The sequence below is a fragment of the Mustela erminea genome, chromosome 12 (assembly GCF_009829155.1).
Source record: "Mustela erminea isolate mMusErm1 chromosome 12, mMusErm1.Pri, whole genome shotgun sequence".
In the NCBI taxonomy this organism is placed as follows: domain Eukaryota; kingdom Metazoa; phylum Chordata; class Mammalia; order Carnivora; family Mustelidae; genus Mustela; species Mustela erminea.
The window spans coordinates 46,762,151-46,777,970 of record NC_045625.1 but is presented as its reverse complement, the minus strand read 5'-3'; positions in this window follow the sequence as shown (position 1 = coordinate 46,777,970).

The following is a 15,820-nucleotide window of genomic DNA, read 5'->3' as shown; positions in this document are numbered from 1 at the left end:
ACAGGCATTTCAATGTATGTTTCTTAGGCATCATGTATGTAGGCTTATAATAGCTCAAATCCCACTGGGACAAATTCCCATCACAACAGATAGTTCTGTCTAATGAACAGATTTTTCATGTCCTCAGCTTGTGGGTTGAGAACTAATTCCAAAATACAAGTCTGTTCTTTAGTCAGTAAATAATGCAGAATTCCATAGTCTTTACTCTGCATGTGACTAAGACTTACCTACCAGTGAAATATTATGGGAAGTATTAAGGTATTTGTAAAATTTGGTATTGACCTTAAGATTGCTCACACAACAGTTTAAATAGGAATCATTTTGTCTTGGGTTGTTTTCCCAGAAAGCAGAGCTTGAAACCACGATTTGTTTGTAAGTAATTTATTAGGGAGTGATTTCAAGAGAGAGTGGGAGAGTGAGACGGGGAAGGAGGGGAAATACATGGGGGGCGTGTTATTGAACTTGCTGCTGTGATCAGTGGGGTCTAGAGTCCCCTGGATCTCTGGAGATCCTTGAAAGTTCATCATCAGCAAGCTACAGGTCTAGTAGACCTTTTCAGTGGCTTTTATCAGAACTCTGTCTTCCAGATACCTGGCTATTTCATTCAAGACTCATTTCTGTGCTGTTTATACTTTCGGAATTACTTCTCTCCTATTTAAAAACCTGATTAATTCCCGATCACTCTATTTGGTCAACTTCTCATTCCTATCTCATCCTTTAAGATTTAGCTCAAGCAGCCCTCCAACTGACCTCTCTCCCTCCCCACCCCCATCCTCATTGTACTCCCCGATCACCTTGATGCCTGATTCCATTTTCATATTTCCTACACTGTCCTGTAAATTTAGGTTACTTCCCTTCTCCTCCAACCATGCTGCTCAAAGGAGCAGAACCTGTTTTTCATTAGCATTTGTTGCCTTAACACAGTACCTGTTCGATAAAATGGATGTGTTTCAGTTTTTCGAGTAGACACCCAAACCCTCAGTGTTGGGTATGACTTCTCACTCAACCCTGTATTTCAGTCTAGCGTGTCTTACATAGTATATGCTTTAAAAATACTTGTGTAATGCTAGGGGAAAGCCCCTAAAATGTCCTTCTGTTTCTGTAAGAAAATGGAGCTATGAACAGATCTCTGACTCAGGTTGCTGAGGTTGCATTTCTATTTCAGAAACTCTGGCTATGAAAACATCAATGACTCAAGTTGATAGAGGTCAGCAGAGAGCGTCTCTCTTGTAAATTTTAAGCCAAATAGTGACTCAAGCTGTTTCAACAAAAATGAGAAAAGAGAAGCCGTGTAGATAATGCATTAGATGAAATGCATGAAATGCATTTGAAATGAAATGAAATTTCAAATGAAATTTAGAAAGGAGAAAAAAAAAACCCAATTTTGAAATTAAGAGACCAGTTTTGAAAGCCTGCCTGAGACTTTTTTCTTACAGTGTACAGAGTGCCCACAAAACAAATGATATGTGTTTGGTGGACCTAAGAGAGTGACCTTGTTGTAAATCACAAAATAGAGTGACTACATTGTATTACATTGACTTTGGGGGGTGGGTTTTTTAAAAAATTAACATATAATGTATTATTTGCCCCAGGGATACCAGTCTGTGAATCATCGTGCTTACACAATTCATAGCAATCACTATAGCACATACCCTCCCAGTGTCCATCACTCAGCCACCCTATCCCTACCTCCTCACCCCTGCAACCCTCAGTTTGTTTCATGAGATTAAGAGTCACTTATGATTTGTCTCCCTCCCGACTCTATCTTGTTTCATTTTTCCTTCCCTACCCCCCAAAACTCTCCACACTGCCTCTCAAATTCCTCATATCAGAGAGATCATATGTTAATTATCTTTCTCTGATTGATTTATTTTGCTCAGCATAATACCCTCTAGTTCCATCCATGTCATTGCAAATGGAAAGATTTCAGGGGTTTTGATGACTGCATAGTATTCCATTATCTATCTATCTATCTATCTTCTTTATCCATTCATCTGTTGACGGACATCTAGGTTCTTTCCATAGTTTTTCTATTATGGACATTGCTGTTATAAACATTCAGATGCACGTGTCCTTTTGGATCACATTTGTATCTTTAAGGTAAATACTCAGTTGTGCAATTGCTGGGTCATAGGGTAGCTCTATTTTCAACTTTTTGAGGAACCTCCATGCTGTTTTCCAGAGTGGCTGTGCCAGCTTGCATTCCCACCAACAGTGTGGGAGGGTTCCCCTTTCTCCACATCCTTGCCAACATTTCTCAGTTTCCTGACTTGTTAATTTTAGACATTCTGACTGGTGTGAGGTGATATCTCATTGTGGTTTTGATTTGTATTTTCCTGATGCCAAGTGATGTGAAGCACTTTTTCATGTGTCTATTGGCCATACTTCTTTGCAGAAATATCTGTTCATGTCTTCTGTCCATTTCTTGATTGGGTTATTTGTTCTTTGAGTGTTGAGTTTGATCAGTTCTTTATAGATTATTGATACTAGCCCTTTATCTGATATGCCATTTGCAAATATCCTCTCCTATTCTGTCAGTTGTCTTTTGATTTTATTAACTGTTTCCTTTGCTGTGCAAAAGCTTTTGATCTTGATGAAGTCCCAGTAGTTCATTTTTTCCCTTCCTTCCCTTGCCTTTGGTGATGTTTCTAGGAAAAAGTTGTTGCGGCTGAGGTCGAAGAGTTTGCTGCCTATGTTCTCCTCAAGGATTTTGATGGATTCCTGTTTCACATTGGTCTTTCATCCATTTGGGGTCTATTTTTGTATGTGGTATAAGGAAATGGTCCAGTTTCATTCTTCTGCATGGGGCTATCCAATTTTCCCAACACCATTTGTTAAAGAGACTGTCTGTTTTCCACTGGACATTCTTTCCTGCTTTGTTGAAGATTAGTTGACCATAGAGTTGAGGGTCCACTTCTGGGCTCTCTGTTCTGTTCCACTGATCTATGTGTCTGTTTTTGTGCAAGTACCATATTGTCTTGATGATGTCAGCTTTGTAATAGAGCTTGAAGTCTGGAATTGTGATGCCACCAACTTTGGTTTTCTTTTTCAACATTCCTCTGATTATTCAGGGTCTTTTCTGGTACCATATAAATTTTAGGATTATTTGTTCCATTTCTTTGAAAAAAAATTGATGGTATTTTGACAGGGATTGCATTAAATGTGTAGATTGCTTTAGGTAACATAGACATTTTCACAATATTTGTTCCTCTAGTCCATGAGCATGGAACTTCTTTCCATTTCTTTTTGTCTTCCTCAATTTCTTTCATGAGTACTTTCTAGTTTTCTGAGGACAGATTCTTTGCCTCTTTGGTTAGGTTTATTCCTAGGTATCATGTGGTTTGGGGTGCAATTGTAAATAGGATTGACTCCTTAATTTCTCTTTTTTATGTCTTGCTCTTGATGTATAGAAATGCAACTGATTTCTGTGCATTTATTTTATATCTTGATACTTTACTGAATTCCTGTAAGAGATCTAGCAGTCTTGGAGTGGAGTCTTTTGGGTTTTCCACATAATGTATCATATCGTCTGCAGAGAGTGAGAGTCTGAGTTCTTCTTTGCCAATTCAGATGCCTTTTATTTCTTTTTGTTTTCTGATTTCTGAGGCTAGGACTTCTAGTACTATGTTGAATAGCAGTGGTGATAGTGGACATCCCTGCCATGTTCTTGACCTTAGGGGAAAAGCTCTCAGTTTTCCCCCATTGAGAGTAATATTCGCTATGGGTTTTTCATAGATGGCTTTGATAATATTGAGGTATGTACTTCTATGTCTACACTGTGAAGAGTTTTGATCAAGAAAGGATGCTGTACTTTGTCAAATGCTTTTTCAACATCTATTGAAAGTATCATATGGTTCTTGTATTTTATTAATGTATTGTATCACATTGATTGATTTTCAGATGTTGAACCAACATCCAGCCCAGTAATAAATCCCACTTTGTTGTGGTAAATCATCCTTTTAATGTACTGTTAGATCCTATTGGCTAGTATTTTGGTAAGAATTTTTACATCTGTGTTCATCAAGGATATTGGTCTACAATTCTTCTTTTTGGTGGGGTCTTTGTCTGGTTTTAGGATCAAGGTAATGTTGGTCTCACCAAATGAATTTGGAAGTGTTCCTTCCATTTCTATTTTTTGCAACAGTTTCAGGAGAATAGGAATTAATTCTTCTTTAAATGCTTAGTAGAATTCCCCTGGGAAGCCATCTGGCCCTGGGCTCTTGTTTGTTGGGAGATTATTGATGACTGCTTCAATGTCCTTACTGGTTATGGGTCTGTTCAGGTTTTCTATTTCTTCCTGGTTCAGTTATGGTAGTTTATAAGTCTCTAGGAATGCATCCATTTCTTCCAGATTGTCAAATTGGCTGGTGTATAGTTGCTCATAATTGTTTGTATTTCTTTGGTGTTGGTTGTGATCTCTCTTCTTTCATTCATGATTTTCTTTATTTGGGACCTTTCTCTTTTCTTCTTGATAAGCCTGGCCAGGGGATTATCAATCTTATTAATTCTTTCAAGGAACTACCCCCTAGCTTCTTTGATTTGTTCTACTGTTCTTTTAGTTTCTATTTCATTGATTTCTGCTCTGATCTTTATTATTTCTTTTCTCTTGCTGGGTTTAAGTTTTATTTGCTGTTCTTTAAGTGTAGAGTTAGGTTGTATATTTGAGACCTTTCTTGTTTCTTGAGAAAGGCTTGTATTGCTAGGTACTTTCCTCTCAGGGACTGCCTTTGCTGTGTCCCAAAGATTTTGAACAGTTGTGTTTTCATTTTCATTTGTTTCCATGAATTTTTTCAATTCTTCTTTAATTTTCTGGTTGACCCATTCATTCTTTAGTAGGATGCTCTTTAGCCTCCATGTGTTTGAGTTCTTTCCAAATTTCCTCTTGTGATTGTGTTCTAGTTTCAGAGCATTGTGGTCTGAAAATACACAGGGAATGAACCCAATCTTTTTTACAGTTGTGACCTGATTTGTGACCCAGGATGTGATCTATTCTGGAGAATGTTCCACATGACTAGAGAAGAATGTGTATTCTGTTGCTTTGGGATGGAATATTCTGACTATATCTGTGATGTCCATCTGGTTCAGGGTGTCATTTAAAGCTTTTATTTCCTTGTTGATCTTTGGCTTAGATGATCTGTCCATTTCAGTGAGGGGGGTGTTAAAGTCCCCTAATTTTACTGTGTTATTGTCAATGTAAAGGCAATGTGTTTCTTTGCTTTCGTTATTAATTAATTTATATAATTTATATAATTGGTTGCTCCCATGTTAGGGGCATTTTAAAAAAATTGTTAGATATTTAAAATTGTTAGATCTTCTTGATGGACTGACACTTTGAGTATGATATAGTGTCCTTCCTATCTCTTATTATAGTCTTGGGCTTAAAATCTAATTTATCTGATATAAGGATTGCCACCCCAGCTTTCTTTTGATGTCCATTAACATGGTAAATTATTTTCCACCCCCTCACTTCAAATCTGCTGGTGTCTTTGGGTCTAAAATGAGTTTCTTATAGACAGTATGTCGATGGTTCTTGTTTTTTTTTTTTTTTTTTTTAATCCATTCTGATACCACGTGACTTTTGATTGGGGGCATTTAGCCCATGTACATTCAGGATAACTATTGAAAGATATGAATTTAGTGCCATTGTATTGTCTGTAAGACAACTATTACTATATATTGTCTCTTTTCCTTTCTGGTCTGTTACTTTTAGGCTTTCTCCTTGCTTAGAGGACCTCATTCAGTATTTCCTGTGGCACTGCTTTGGTGTTTACAAATTATTTTAGTTTTTTTTTTTTTTTTTTTGTCCTAGAAGCTTTTTTGTCTCTCTTTCTATCTTCAATGACAGCCTAGCTGGATATGGTATTCTTGGCTGCATAGTTTCCTCGTTTATTGCTCTAAATATATCATGCCAATCCTTTCTGGCCTGCCAGGTTTCTGTGGATATGTCTGTTGCCAATCTAATATTTCTACTATCGTATGTTACAGACTTCTTGTCCCAAGCTGCTTTCAGGATTTTTTCTTTGTCACTAAGAGTCGTAAGTTTTACCATTAGATGAAAACGTGTAGACCTATTTTTATTGATTTTGAGGGGGGTTCTCTGTGCCTTGTGGATTTGGGTGCTTATTCCCTTTGCCATATTGGGAATATCCTTTGCTATAATTTCCTCCAATATACCTTCTGCCCTGCTCTCTCTTTCTTCTTCTTCTGGGATCCCAATTATTCTAATATTGTTTCATCTTATGGTATTACTTATCTCTTGAATTCTCCCTCTGTGGTCCAGTATTATTTGTCTCTCTTTTGCTCAGCTTCTTTATTCTCCATCATGTGGTCTTCTATATCACAATTTCTCTCTTCTGCCTCATTTTTCCTAGCAGTAAGCACCTCCATTTTTTATTGCACCTCATTAATAGCTTTTTTTTAATTTCAACTTGGTTAGATTTTTGTTCTTTTATTTCTCCAGAAGTGGACTCTCTAATATCTTCCATGCTTTTTTCAAGCCCAGCTAGCACCTTGATAATCATCATTCTGAACCATAGTCCTGACATATTACTAATGTTTGTATTGATTAGGTCCCTAGCTATCAGTTCTACTCCTTGTTTTTTTTTTTTTGTGGTGAGTTTTTCTGCCTTGTCATTTTATCCAGATAAGAATAGATGAATGAAGGGTGCCTGGGTGGCTCAGTGGGTTAAAGTCTCTGCCTTTGGCTCAAGTTGTGATCCCAGGGTCCTGGGATCGAGTCCCGCATCGGGCTCTCTGCTTAGCAGGGAGGCTGCTTCCTCCTCTCTCTCTCTCTGCCTGCCTCTCTGCCTACTTGTGATCTTTGTCTGCCAAATAAATAAATAAAATCTTTAAAAAAATCTTAAAAAAGAAAGAATAGATGAATGGGAGAACAAAATGCTAAAACGGTGGCAAAGACCCCAGAAAAATATACACTAACCAAATCAGAAGAGACCCAAAACTGGAGGAGGAGAAAGGGGGGAAAAATATATATATATTTGACTGGTGAATAGAAGAGAGCCACTCACTTGATTTTGGGTGTATTCTGGTCTCTTAGAAGAAACTACCTCCCAAAATTTTAAAGAAATTAAAACATATAATACAAAAATAAGGGTAAACATGATGAAGGGATGGAATATGACTGTAAAGATGAAAAATAAAAAAGATTCTAAAAAAGGAATTGATAAAATAAGAAGTTGGTTGGAAAAAGAAAAAAAGAAAAAGAGGAGAGAATGTGATCAGGCTGGAGACTAGAACAAAGCCACGTGCTAGATTTTGGGTACATTTTTATCTGTTAGAAGAAATTGTTTCTCAAAATTTAAAACAAATCTCTATGTATACCAAAATAAGGTTATATACAATGAAAGGATAGAATATGACTATAACAATGAAAATTTTAAAAAGATTTTTTTCAAAACATATGGATAAAATAGTTTAAAAAACATTAAAATAGGAAAGAGGAAAAGTTTAAAAAATAGAGTAAGAAAAAATAAAATTTTAAAAAGTTAACTTTGAAAGATTAAAGAATCATGGGAAAAAAGCCATGAATTCTGTGTTGCTTTTCCCTAACTCTGGAGTTCTGCAGTTCTCATTGATCAGTGAACTTGGTCTTGGCTGGATGTTCTTGCTGATCTTCTGGGTGAGGGGCCTCTTGCAGTGATTCTCAAATGTCTTTGCCCCACGTGGAATTGCGCCGGTCTTGCCAAGGGCCAGGCTAAGTAATTTGCTCGGGTTCGCTCTCAGTAGCTTTGGTTCCCTGACCGCTTTCCGTACAGCTTTGGAAGATGGTAATGAAGATGGCTTCTAAATCTCCAACCCATAGGAGTGGAGAGCTCAGGACCCCACTCCTCAGTGCGCCCTCAGAGAGAAGCATTCACTCCCTCCCGTCTCCCTGGTCTCCGGCAGCACTCTGAGCTCACCCTGCCTGTGACTGAGGGTTTCTATCTCTGGCACATGGCTCTATTTAGAGTCTCCAAACCCATCAGATTCATGCAGCGTGCTCCCCTGCCACTCCTTCTGGAGGAGGAAGGTGGGGGCTCTTCCCAGACCTACCACTTGTGGAGTCCGTGCTTGAAGAGCAGTGGCCTGATTGCCACAGATCATGGTTTAAGGTAACCCCAAGCTGAGAACCGACTGCAGCTGGCTTCCCCACTCAGATACCTGGGAGCTCAGCCACACTCAGACACCCCTGGTCTTTCTGTGACCTCACAGGTCCTGAGACCACACTGATCCAGAGAGGATTCCACCCCTCACTAAACCTCTGGAGTGACATCCCTCTATGGAGCAGACTTCTAAAAGTTCCAATTTTGTGCTCTGCCACTGTCTCATTTGCTGGGAGCCAGCCCCTCCCCCACAGTCTATCTTCCCGTTGCTTCGGATTCACTTCTCCCCACGTCCTACCTTCCGGAAAGTGGTCAGTTTTCTGTTCTTAGAATTGTTACTCTTCTTCTCTTCAAACTGTTGAGTTTGTAGATGTTTGGAATGGTTTGATAACTATCTAGCTGAACTCCTGGGACCTGATGATATTTCAGTCTGCTACTCCTCTGCCATCTTGCTTCCTTTCTGGGGCAGGGTCTTAAACAACAGAAATTTATTTCTCACAGTCCTGGAGGCTAGAAGGTCAAGGAGTCTACAGGTTGATTTTTTTCTTCTCCTTTTAAAAATTGTTGACTTATGATGTTGTTTGTTTCAGGGGTATAGGTCTGTGATTCATCAGTCTTATACAATTCACAACACTCACCATAGCACAAACCCTTTCTAATGTCCATCACCCAGCCGCTCCATTCCCCTGCTCTCTCCCCTCCAGCAACCCTCAGTTTTTTCCCTAAGATTAAGAGTCTCTTATGGTTTGTCTCCCTCTGTGGTTTCATCTTGTTTCATTTTTCCTACCTTCCCCTATGATCCTCTGTCTTGTTTCTTAAATTCTTCATATCAGTGAGATCATACAGTAACTGTCTTTCTCTGATTGACTTATTTCACTTAACATAATACCCTCTAGTTCCATCCACGTTGTTGCAAATGGCAAGATTTCATTTCTTTTGATGGCTGCATAGTATTCCATTGTATATATATACACCACATCTTCTTTATCCATTCATCTGTTGATAGACACCTGGGCTCTTCCCATAGTTTGGCTATCGTGAATATTGCTGCTATAAACATTGGGTGTAGGTGCCCCTTTGGATGACTACATTTGTATCTTTGGGTTATATACCCAGTAGTGTGATTGCTGAGTCATAGGGTATCTCAATTTTTAACTTTTTGAGGAAACTCCATGCTACATTGACTTTTGAATTGATTGATTACAATGATGTTTGTAAAGTTTATTTCATATAATCCTTCTTAATACTTATTCCCCTTTTTCTATTTTTATAGCTCAGCTTTGGAGGGATCTGAAATGCTTTTATAATATACACATCTATTACTATTGGTAGGAAAAATAATATGCAGAAATTTGGGGGGTCAAACACAAAGTTCTTAGTGTAAAAATTATTCTCTGGAATTTTGATCTATTCTCATTCTCTTTCCTTCCAAGTTGGGTTTTTACTGTCACATAAATCTGACAGTTTGGTCCTAATAGGAAAAACAGTTGTGCATGTTTTAGCGATGTCTTGAATTCTTTTAACCAGGGAGATACCTTTGTATTTTATAATATAGTTGAGGTTTATAAAGCAATCCCCAGGAGAAGTAACATGTGAACTTCGTTGCACCTGTGAATGACTATGCATATTTCATAGCGGAGAAAAGTTCCAACCTCATTGATATTAGTTGTCTGACGATAGTGAAGATAAGCACTTAAACTCCAGGCAACATAGTAACAGCCAATAAATAATAAATAAATAGGAAGAGAGGTTTGTAGGAAAAGTTAGATTTCTTTATCTTTTGTTCAGGAATAATTCAAATTAACTATCATTTCAAAAGTCAAATGTTTTCGGGAGGATTAACCGTTAGGGTGTGTGTGTGTGTGTGCGCGTACACGTGTATGGCTGGGAGAGAATTATAACCCTTCTTTATCTTAATGCCAATTGGCTTAAACACAAACACTGTATCTTTTGTTGTCTAGCTGAATTCAGCCATTTTGTAAGAATTGTTATTTTTTTTTTTTAAATAACTTTATTTATTTATTTATCAGAGAGAGAGAGAGAGCAAGAGAGCCTGAGCAAACAGGGGGGGCGGCAGGCAGAGGGAGAAGCAAGCTACCCACTGAGCAAGCAGCCCAATGCAGGACTTGATCCCAGGACTGTGGGACCATGTCCCAAGCTGAAGGCAGATGCTTAATCAACTGAGCCACCCAAGCGGCCCAAGAACAGCTCTTTAGACAAGGTCTGGGTAGGGAGTAGGAAAGAGAATTTTGGAGCATGGAACTGCTCAAGAGAAAGGCACGCCTGGTTGCCTTCACGCTGAGGGCCTTCAGGAAGCTGGAGCATACAAACAGGTATTGGTGATGTAGGAGATGTGATAGAATCCTAGCTTTGCCGCTTACCAGCTATGGGACTCAGGTAAATTGTTTAACCTTCCTGGGGCTTAGAGTGTTTTCTCATTTGTAAGATGTGAATAATAATAGAAAGTTCTCCCGAGACTGTCCTGCTAATTTAATGAGATTAATACATAGAAGATGCTGAGGGCAAAAGCCCTCAGTAAATATTGGTCTCAGTCCTCCTCCCTGTCTTCCTCCTCCTTGTCTGTCTTCTTCTTTTTCTCCTTTGACTTCTTTTCTGCTTTGGTACCCTGGTGGGCAGAAGATAAGAATGTACCCGGAAATGCAAGACCCCTCAGGAAAAGGAGACAGAGAGATAGAACAGAGAATTCCCATGAGCCATTCCGATAACTCTTCTTTCTCTCACCTGTTTCTGTCCACCATGTTACCCGTCCTCTGACCTGACTTGGAGAAGGCTGCACACTGAGTTCGCCACTCTCTTCGCCTCCTGTAACCACTGAGCCCCTGTGAAGGGTGTAGAGAGGTTTAGGCGGCACTTTACTAGGGTGGAAAGGGAAACGCAATCGCCTCTGAGGCACCTGGTTCTTTACATGACCCCACCGGGTGCTGAGACAAAGGAAACAAACCTAGCTGTGAGCCTCCCTGGGCTGGCTCCCCTGCAGAACATGTGTGTGGTGGGGGAGAGGAGTCTCCCATTTGATCACAATGTGGCCACGTTTGGGTCCTTTTGTGACTGTCTCCCTTCCCACGCCGTGAGCACTGATGCTCCAGCCCAAACACGTCCAGGCGAAAGCTGTTGAGTGCTCACTACAAACAGATGGTCAACTAAGTACATTCTGCGCATTACCTGCTCTCATTCTCAGTCTCCCGAGGTGGGAGACACGGCTATTATCCCAGTTTGACAAAGGTGACACCAAGGTACAGCAAATTAAAGGAGCAGAATCAAGATGAAACCAAGCATTCTGGCTTCAGAGCCTCCTTCTTAGCCACTGACCTCTAAGGCTCCCCCAGCCCCCCATATTCCACTCCTTGTGGCCTTCCCATCTGTGCTTACAAGCTGTTACAAGCCTGTGACTTCTGGAAGGCATGCCTTTTCCCTCGCTCTTTGTTGGGTGCTTCCTGTTATTCTTAAAAGTTAATTCAGGCAGTAAATGCTTATTACACTCTATTGTATTTCATCACGTATATCTCTCCCCCACCAAACCGTTAGATCTTGTTTCCTATCCCTAGGCTATTGCACAGTGCATGGTACAAAGGAGGTGCTCGATAGAAGTCTACGGCCGGAAAGAATGAATCTTGTATGGGGTTGAACTTTTTTTCACGATATGAGTGTGGTAGACACATCCAGCTATATATAGTTGTGGTAAACCTTGAGGGTCGCATTGAGTTAAAACATTTCACAGCTTCTGTTAATGGTGAAAAGGCTAACAGTTCCCCAGGTGGTAGCTTGCTTTTTTGAGGAAAAGAAGGAACCCGCAGTTTTAAAAACGCCAGCATTTCCAAGTTATGTGATTGGTGTGTATTTTGCTCGGTTGGCACTAGGTGGCGCCAAGGGGCCTTGCAAGAAAGCTCAAAAGACACTTGAACTACTGCAACCAAGCCTCAGGTTGCGCTGGAAATAATTTAAAGTTCATTATTTTTTAAGGTTTGAAAATGGGTGCATTATTTGGGCCAGTTAGTGACGTTTATTCTATGATGCTTTTTTTTTTTTGCTCCACTAGTTATCTTGTTTTTGAAATGGAAAGATATTACAATTTGTTTCTTCATGTTTTCCAATAACGTAGTACCTTTTCAATATCCAGGTGAAGGCTCTTTTTGAAGATTTATTTATTTATTTAGACAGAGGGAGCATGAGCGGAGGCGGGGGAGGTTGAGCAGAGGGAGAAAAACTCAAGCAGACTCCCTGCTGAGCATGGGCTCTATCTTAGACCTTGAGATCATGTCCTGAGCTGAAATTAAGAGTTGGCCACACAACTGAGACACCTAGGTCCCCTGAAGGCTCTGGTTTTTTCCTTTTGTTGTGTTTTGGTGATTTTTTTTTTTTAAGGTTTATTTATTGGAGACAGAGAAGGAGCAGGAGAGGCTGGGGAAGAAGATCTCCAGCTCACAACGTTCTCAGTGTGGAGACCAGTGTGGAGCTCAAGCTCAAGACGGGGAGATCATGACCTGAGCCGAAATGGAGTCAGATCTATAACCAGCTGAGCCACCCAGGTGCTCTGAAGGCTCTGTTTTGTTATTGAGACTCAGCATCTCTGATCTCTCTCTGTCTGAACCCCCCACTCCCTTTATTTTTAGTACAGTGTGGTCACAGACACCAAAGTTCTTGCATGTTAAAAGAAAAAAAAAAATCCCTGGGCTAGGGACTAGGGATCTATCTTTCTTTCTTTCTTCCTTTCTTCCTTCCTTCCTTTCTTTCTTTTTTCCCTTCCTCTCCCTTCCCCTTGCTTTCCCCCTCTTCCCACTTCTCCCTTCTTTTGGAATTTTTGTAGGTCAAAGCTGTGAATACCAGCAACTGCAGTTAGTTCAACCTAAAGTTCTGCTTCTGCCTTTGATTTGTCTTATGACCTTGGTAAGTCACCTCTTTTCTTTAGACCTTACTGTTTGCATCTGTAAAATGGCAGGAAGGGGTATTTCAAGTCAGACAGACTTAGACCATTTTCATTTTGATTTTTCATAATTTCAATCCCTAAATTCTTCTGTTCTGTGTCATTGACTGGCTCTTGATGTCTTTGCCTAGCATATATTCTGGACTTTTACTAGCTGATGTTTAATTATGGACTTTTATTAGATGTTTGTTAATTATGGACTATCAGAAACCTGAAATGTGCCCTGTTCATTGCCCTGAGTTTATTGTTACTTCCCTGGAATAAGTTCTTTATAGGATGCAAACTCACTGTTAAACCTATTTAGTCCAATTAAAGGAATACAAAAATAGAAAATTATGTTTCATTATAGTATCAACCTAGGTTTCTCCCTTTAGAATTAGTTTAGTGAGGCAGCTTATGTGACCTTTAATTAATTCTCTGGAATATATGATGATCTCCTCACAGAGATGCATCTTACTCTGGAAATTTTGCTCTTCATAGGAGGATTATTACACAGGATAGTTGAACCAAACCTCAACTTTATGTAGTGTCGTGTATCCTGAGTGGGATGTTGAACCATATCAGTTCTAATAGCCTTCCCAAATTTCAGTGTTTATAGCAATTAAAAGATTTTAACACCATTTCTCTATGATACAAAATTGGTAAAAACCAGATGATCTTTCTCCTTAACTCTCTAGGTGTTTGTAAATGAGAATAACTCCCCCCCACTAGACCAGTAATTCCTCCAGTTAAGTTGCTTGACATGTAAATCCCAAGCAAATTCCTTAGGAAAATAATTTGATGATTAAATAGGAAACACTGCATATTACCTATGGAATTTCACAATGAATAAGATATTAAAGGTTCTGAGAAGGCCAGTCATGTTCATTCTTACTTAGCTTTTAACTGCCATTCCCAGATTTCTATGGCTTTTTCTTCCTGTAACTTTGTGTAAGGCGTGGGATCCATGGAACATATCCTTATGATTTTTTCTCTTAAAAAGTTTTCTCCAAGGCAGGTGTTTCTATTAACTTTCTATAATAGACAGTATTTAACTTCAGGACAAAGAAAGAATACTCAGAATTTAACAACTCTTTTACTTTATTTACTTAGTAGTAAATAAAAGTGAAATTACAGCTGGAAATGGTATTTTGAAATTATAGCTTCTTCTATTTTGGGGGGGATTTTTATGTTCAAAATACTTGATACCAGTGGATCAGGTAAATTTGTTTTCTGCTCTTAACATGCTGGAGGAAGGCACACATTTCTGGACCAACTCCATTAAGTAACTTACCATGTTTCTCATTTTCCTCATGCAGAAACAGTTTTGCTTGTATCTAATTGATTTTTATTGTCATCTAATGTTTCTGAATTTAAATCCTGACTCCTTGCTTTGCGCTTTTTTTTTGTTGTTGTTTTTCAAGTTAACTAACCTGTGTGTGCCTCATTTCCCTCATCTGTGAAGGGATATAATTTTTGTATTGTATCTAAGTTTTGGGGGTGTTGTGAGGATTCGGTAAATGAATGCCCAAAGGACAAAGCACAAAGCACGTGGAGGTCTGTCTGGAAAGCCTTCTGTGGTGTGAGTTATAAAGGTTGATGCTCATGATGCTGTGCTTAGGATGGAGAGATGATTCATCAACCTCTCCCCAAACCCTCACCATCTAGATGGAACACTTTTAAGAAGTAGGTAAGTCTTGGGCTCTGTATCATCAAGGCAAGGATTTCCAGATCATATATAGTCAAGTTCTATTTTGTTTCTCTTCTGTATTTTTAAGATAAATTGCTTATTCATTTATTGATCCCATATTAATATGAATTGAGCAGTGGCTGTTGTTTTCTGGGCACTTGTGCTTATTATTGTGGATACAGTGTTGATCACATTACCTGTGGTTTCCCTCCCTGTGGGCCTCTGATTACAGAGGGACAAGCAGGGAGTACCCTGGGTGCTATGAGAAGAGAACTGGATGGGCAAATAGGAGTTACCCAACTTGGGCAGGGAGATTATGGGAATGTTTGGGGAGGACATGACATCAAAGTTGAGATCATAAAGACTAATCTGAGATATCCATGTGACGGGTAGGTGATGGGAACAGCTTATACGATGGTGACAGGGCACAAGCCAGATTCAATGCACTGACTGATATTCCATAGGACAGAAGAATAGGCTAGATATAGTTTTTGCACATTAGTTAGGGCTTCTGTGAACTCTGCGGTAGAACGATCATCTGATCCACTGTTACCTATCATAGCTGGGTGAGAGGTTCTCATTCTCATCAGAAAACCTTCCAGGTGGCAGGACGTACCTTTCTCAAGGTAGCAGTTTTGATAGACTGTTTCATATCCATGCTGCTGCCTAACATCTATAATGTTGGAGGTCGGCTTGGAGGCTAATGTACGTAAACCCATAACCTGGAGACTCTTATCACTGGGGGTTCAGCAAAACTGGTCACAAGATGAAGTCATTCACGGCGGTGAGCCAAGGGATAGCAGCTGGCCCCAGCTTAGCTCTGTGCCTAGAATCAGGAAAGGGCAAAAGCTTTTAGACTGTGCTCCTGTGAAGGGATCTGAAGGGAATCTGAGAGCTTTGATCTCCTAGGTGCCTTCCTAGTCAGAGAGGCTAAGGAGTATCACAAACTCACACATGGTCTACTTTGGTATTTTCACTAAAGAGATGATTTCCTTTGTTTTTAACCTGAGACAGGAGTTTAAAATTGCTTCAGATTCTGAGTCTTATTGTCCATATATTTATTGTTTTAAGTAATCTCTATGCCCAACCTGGGACTCAAACTCACAACCC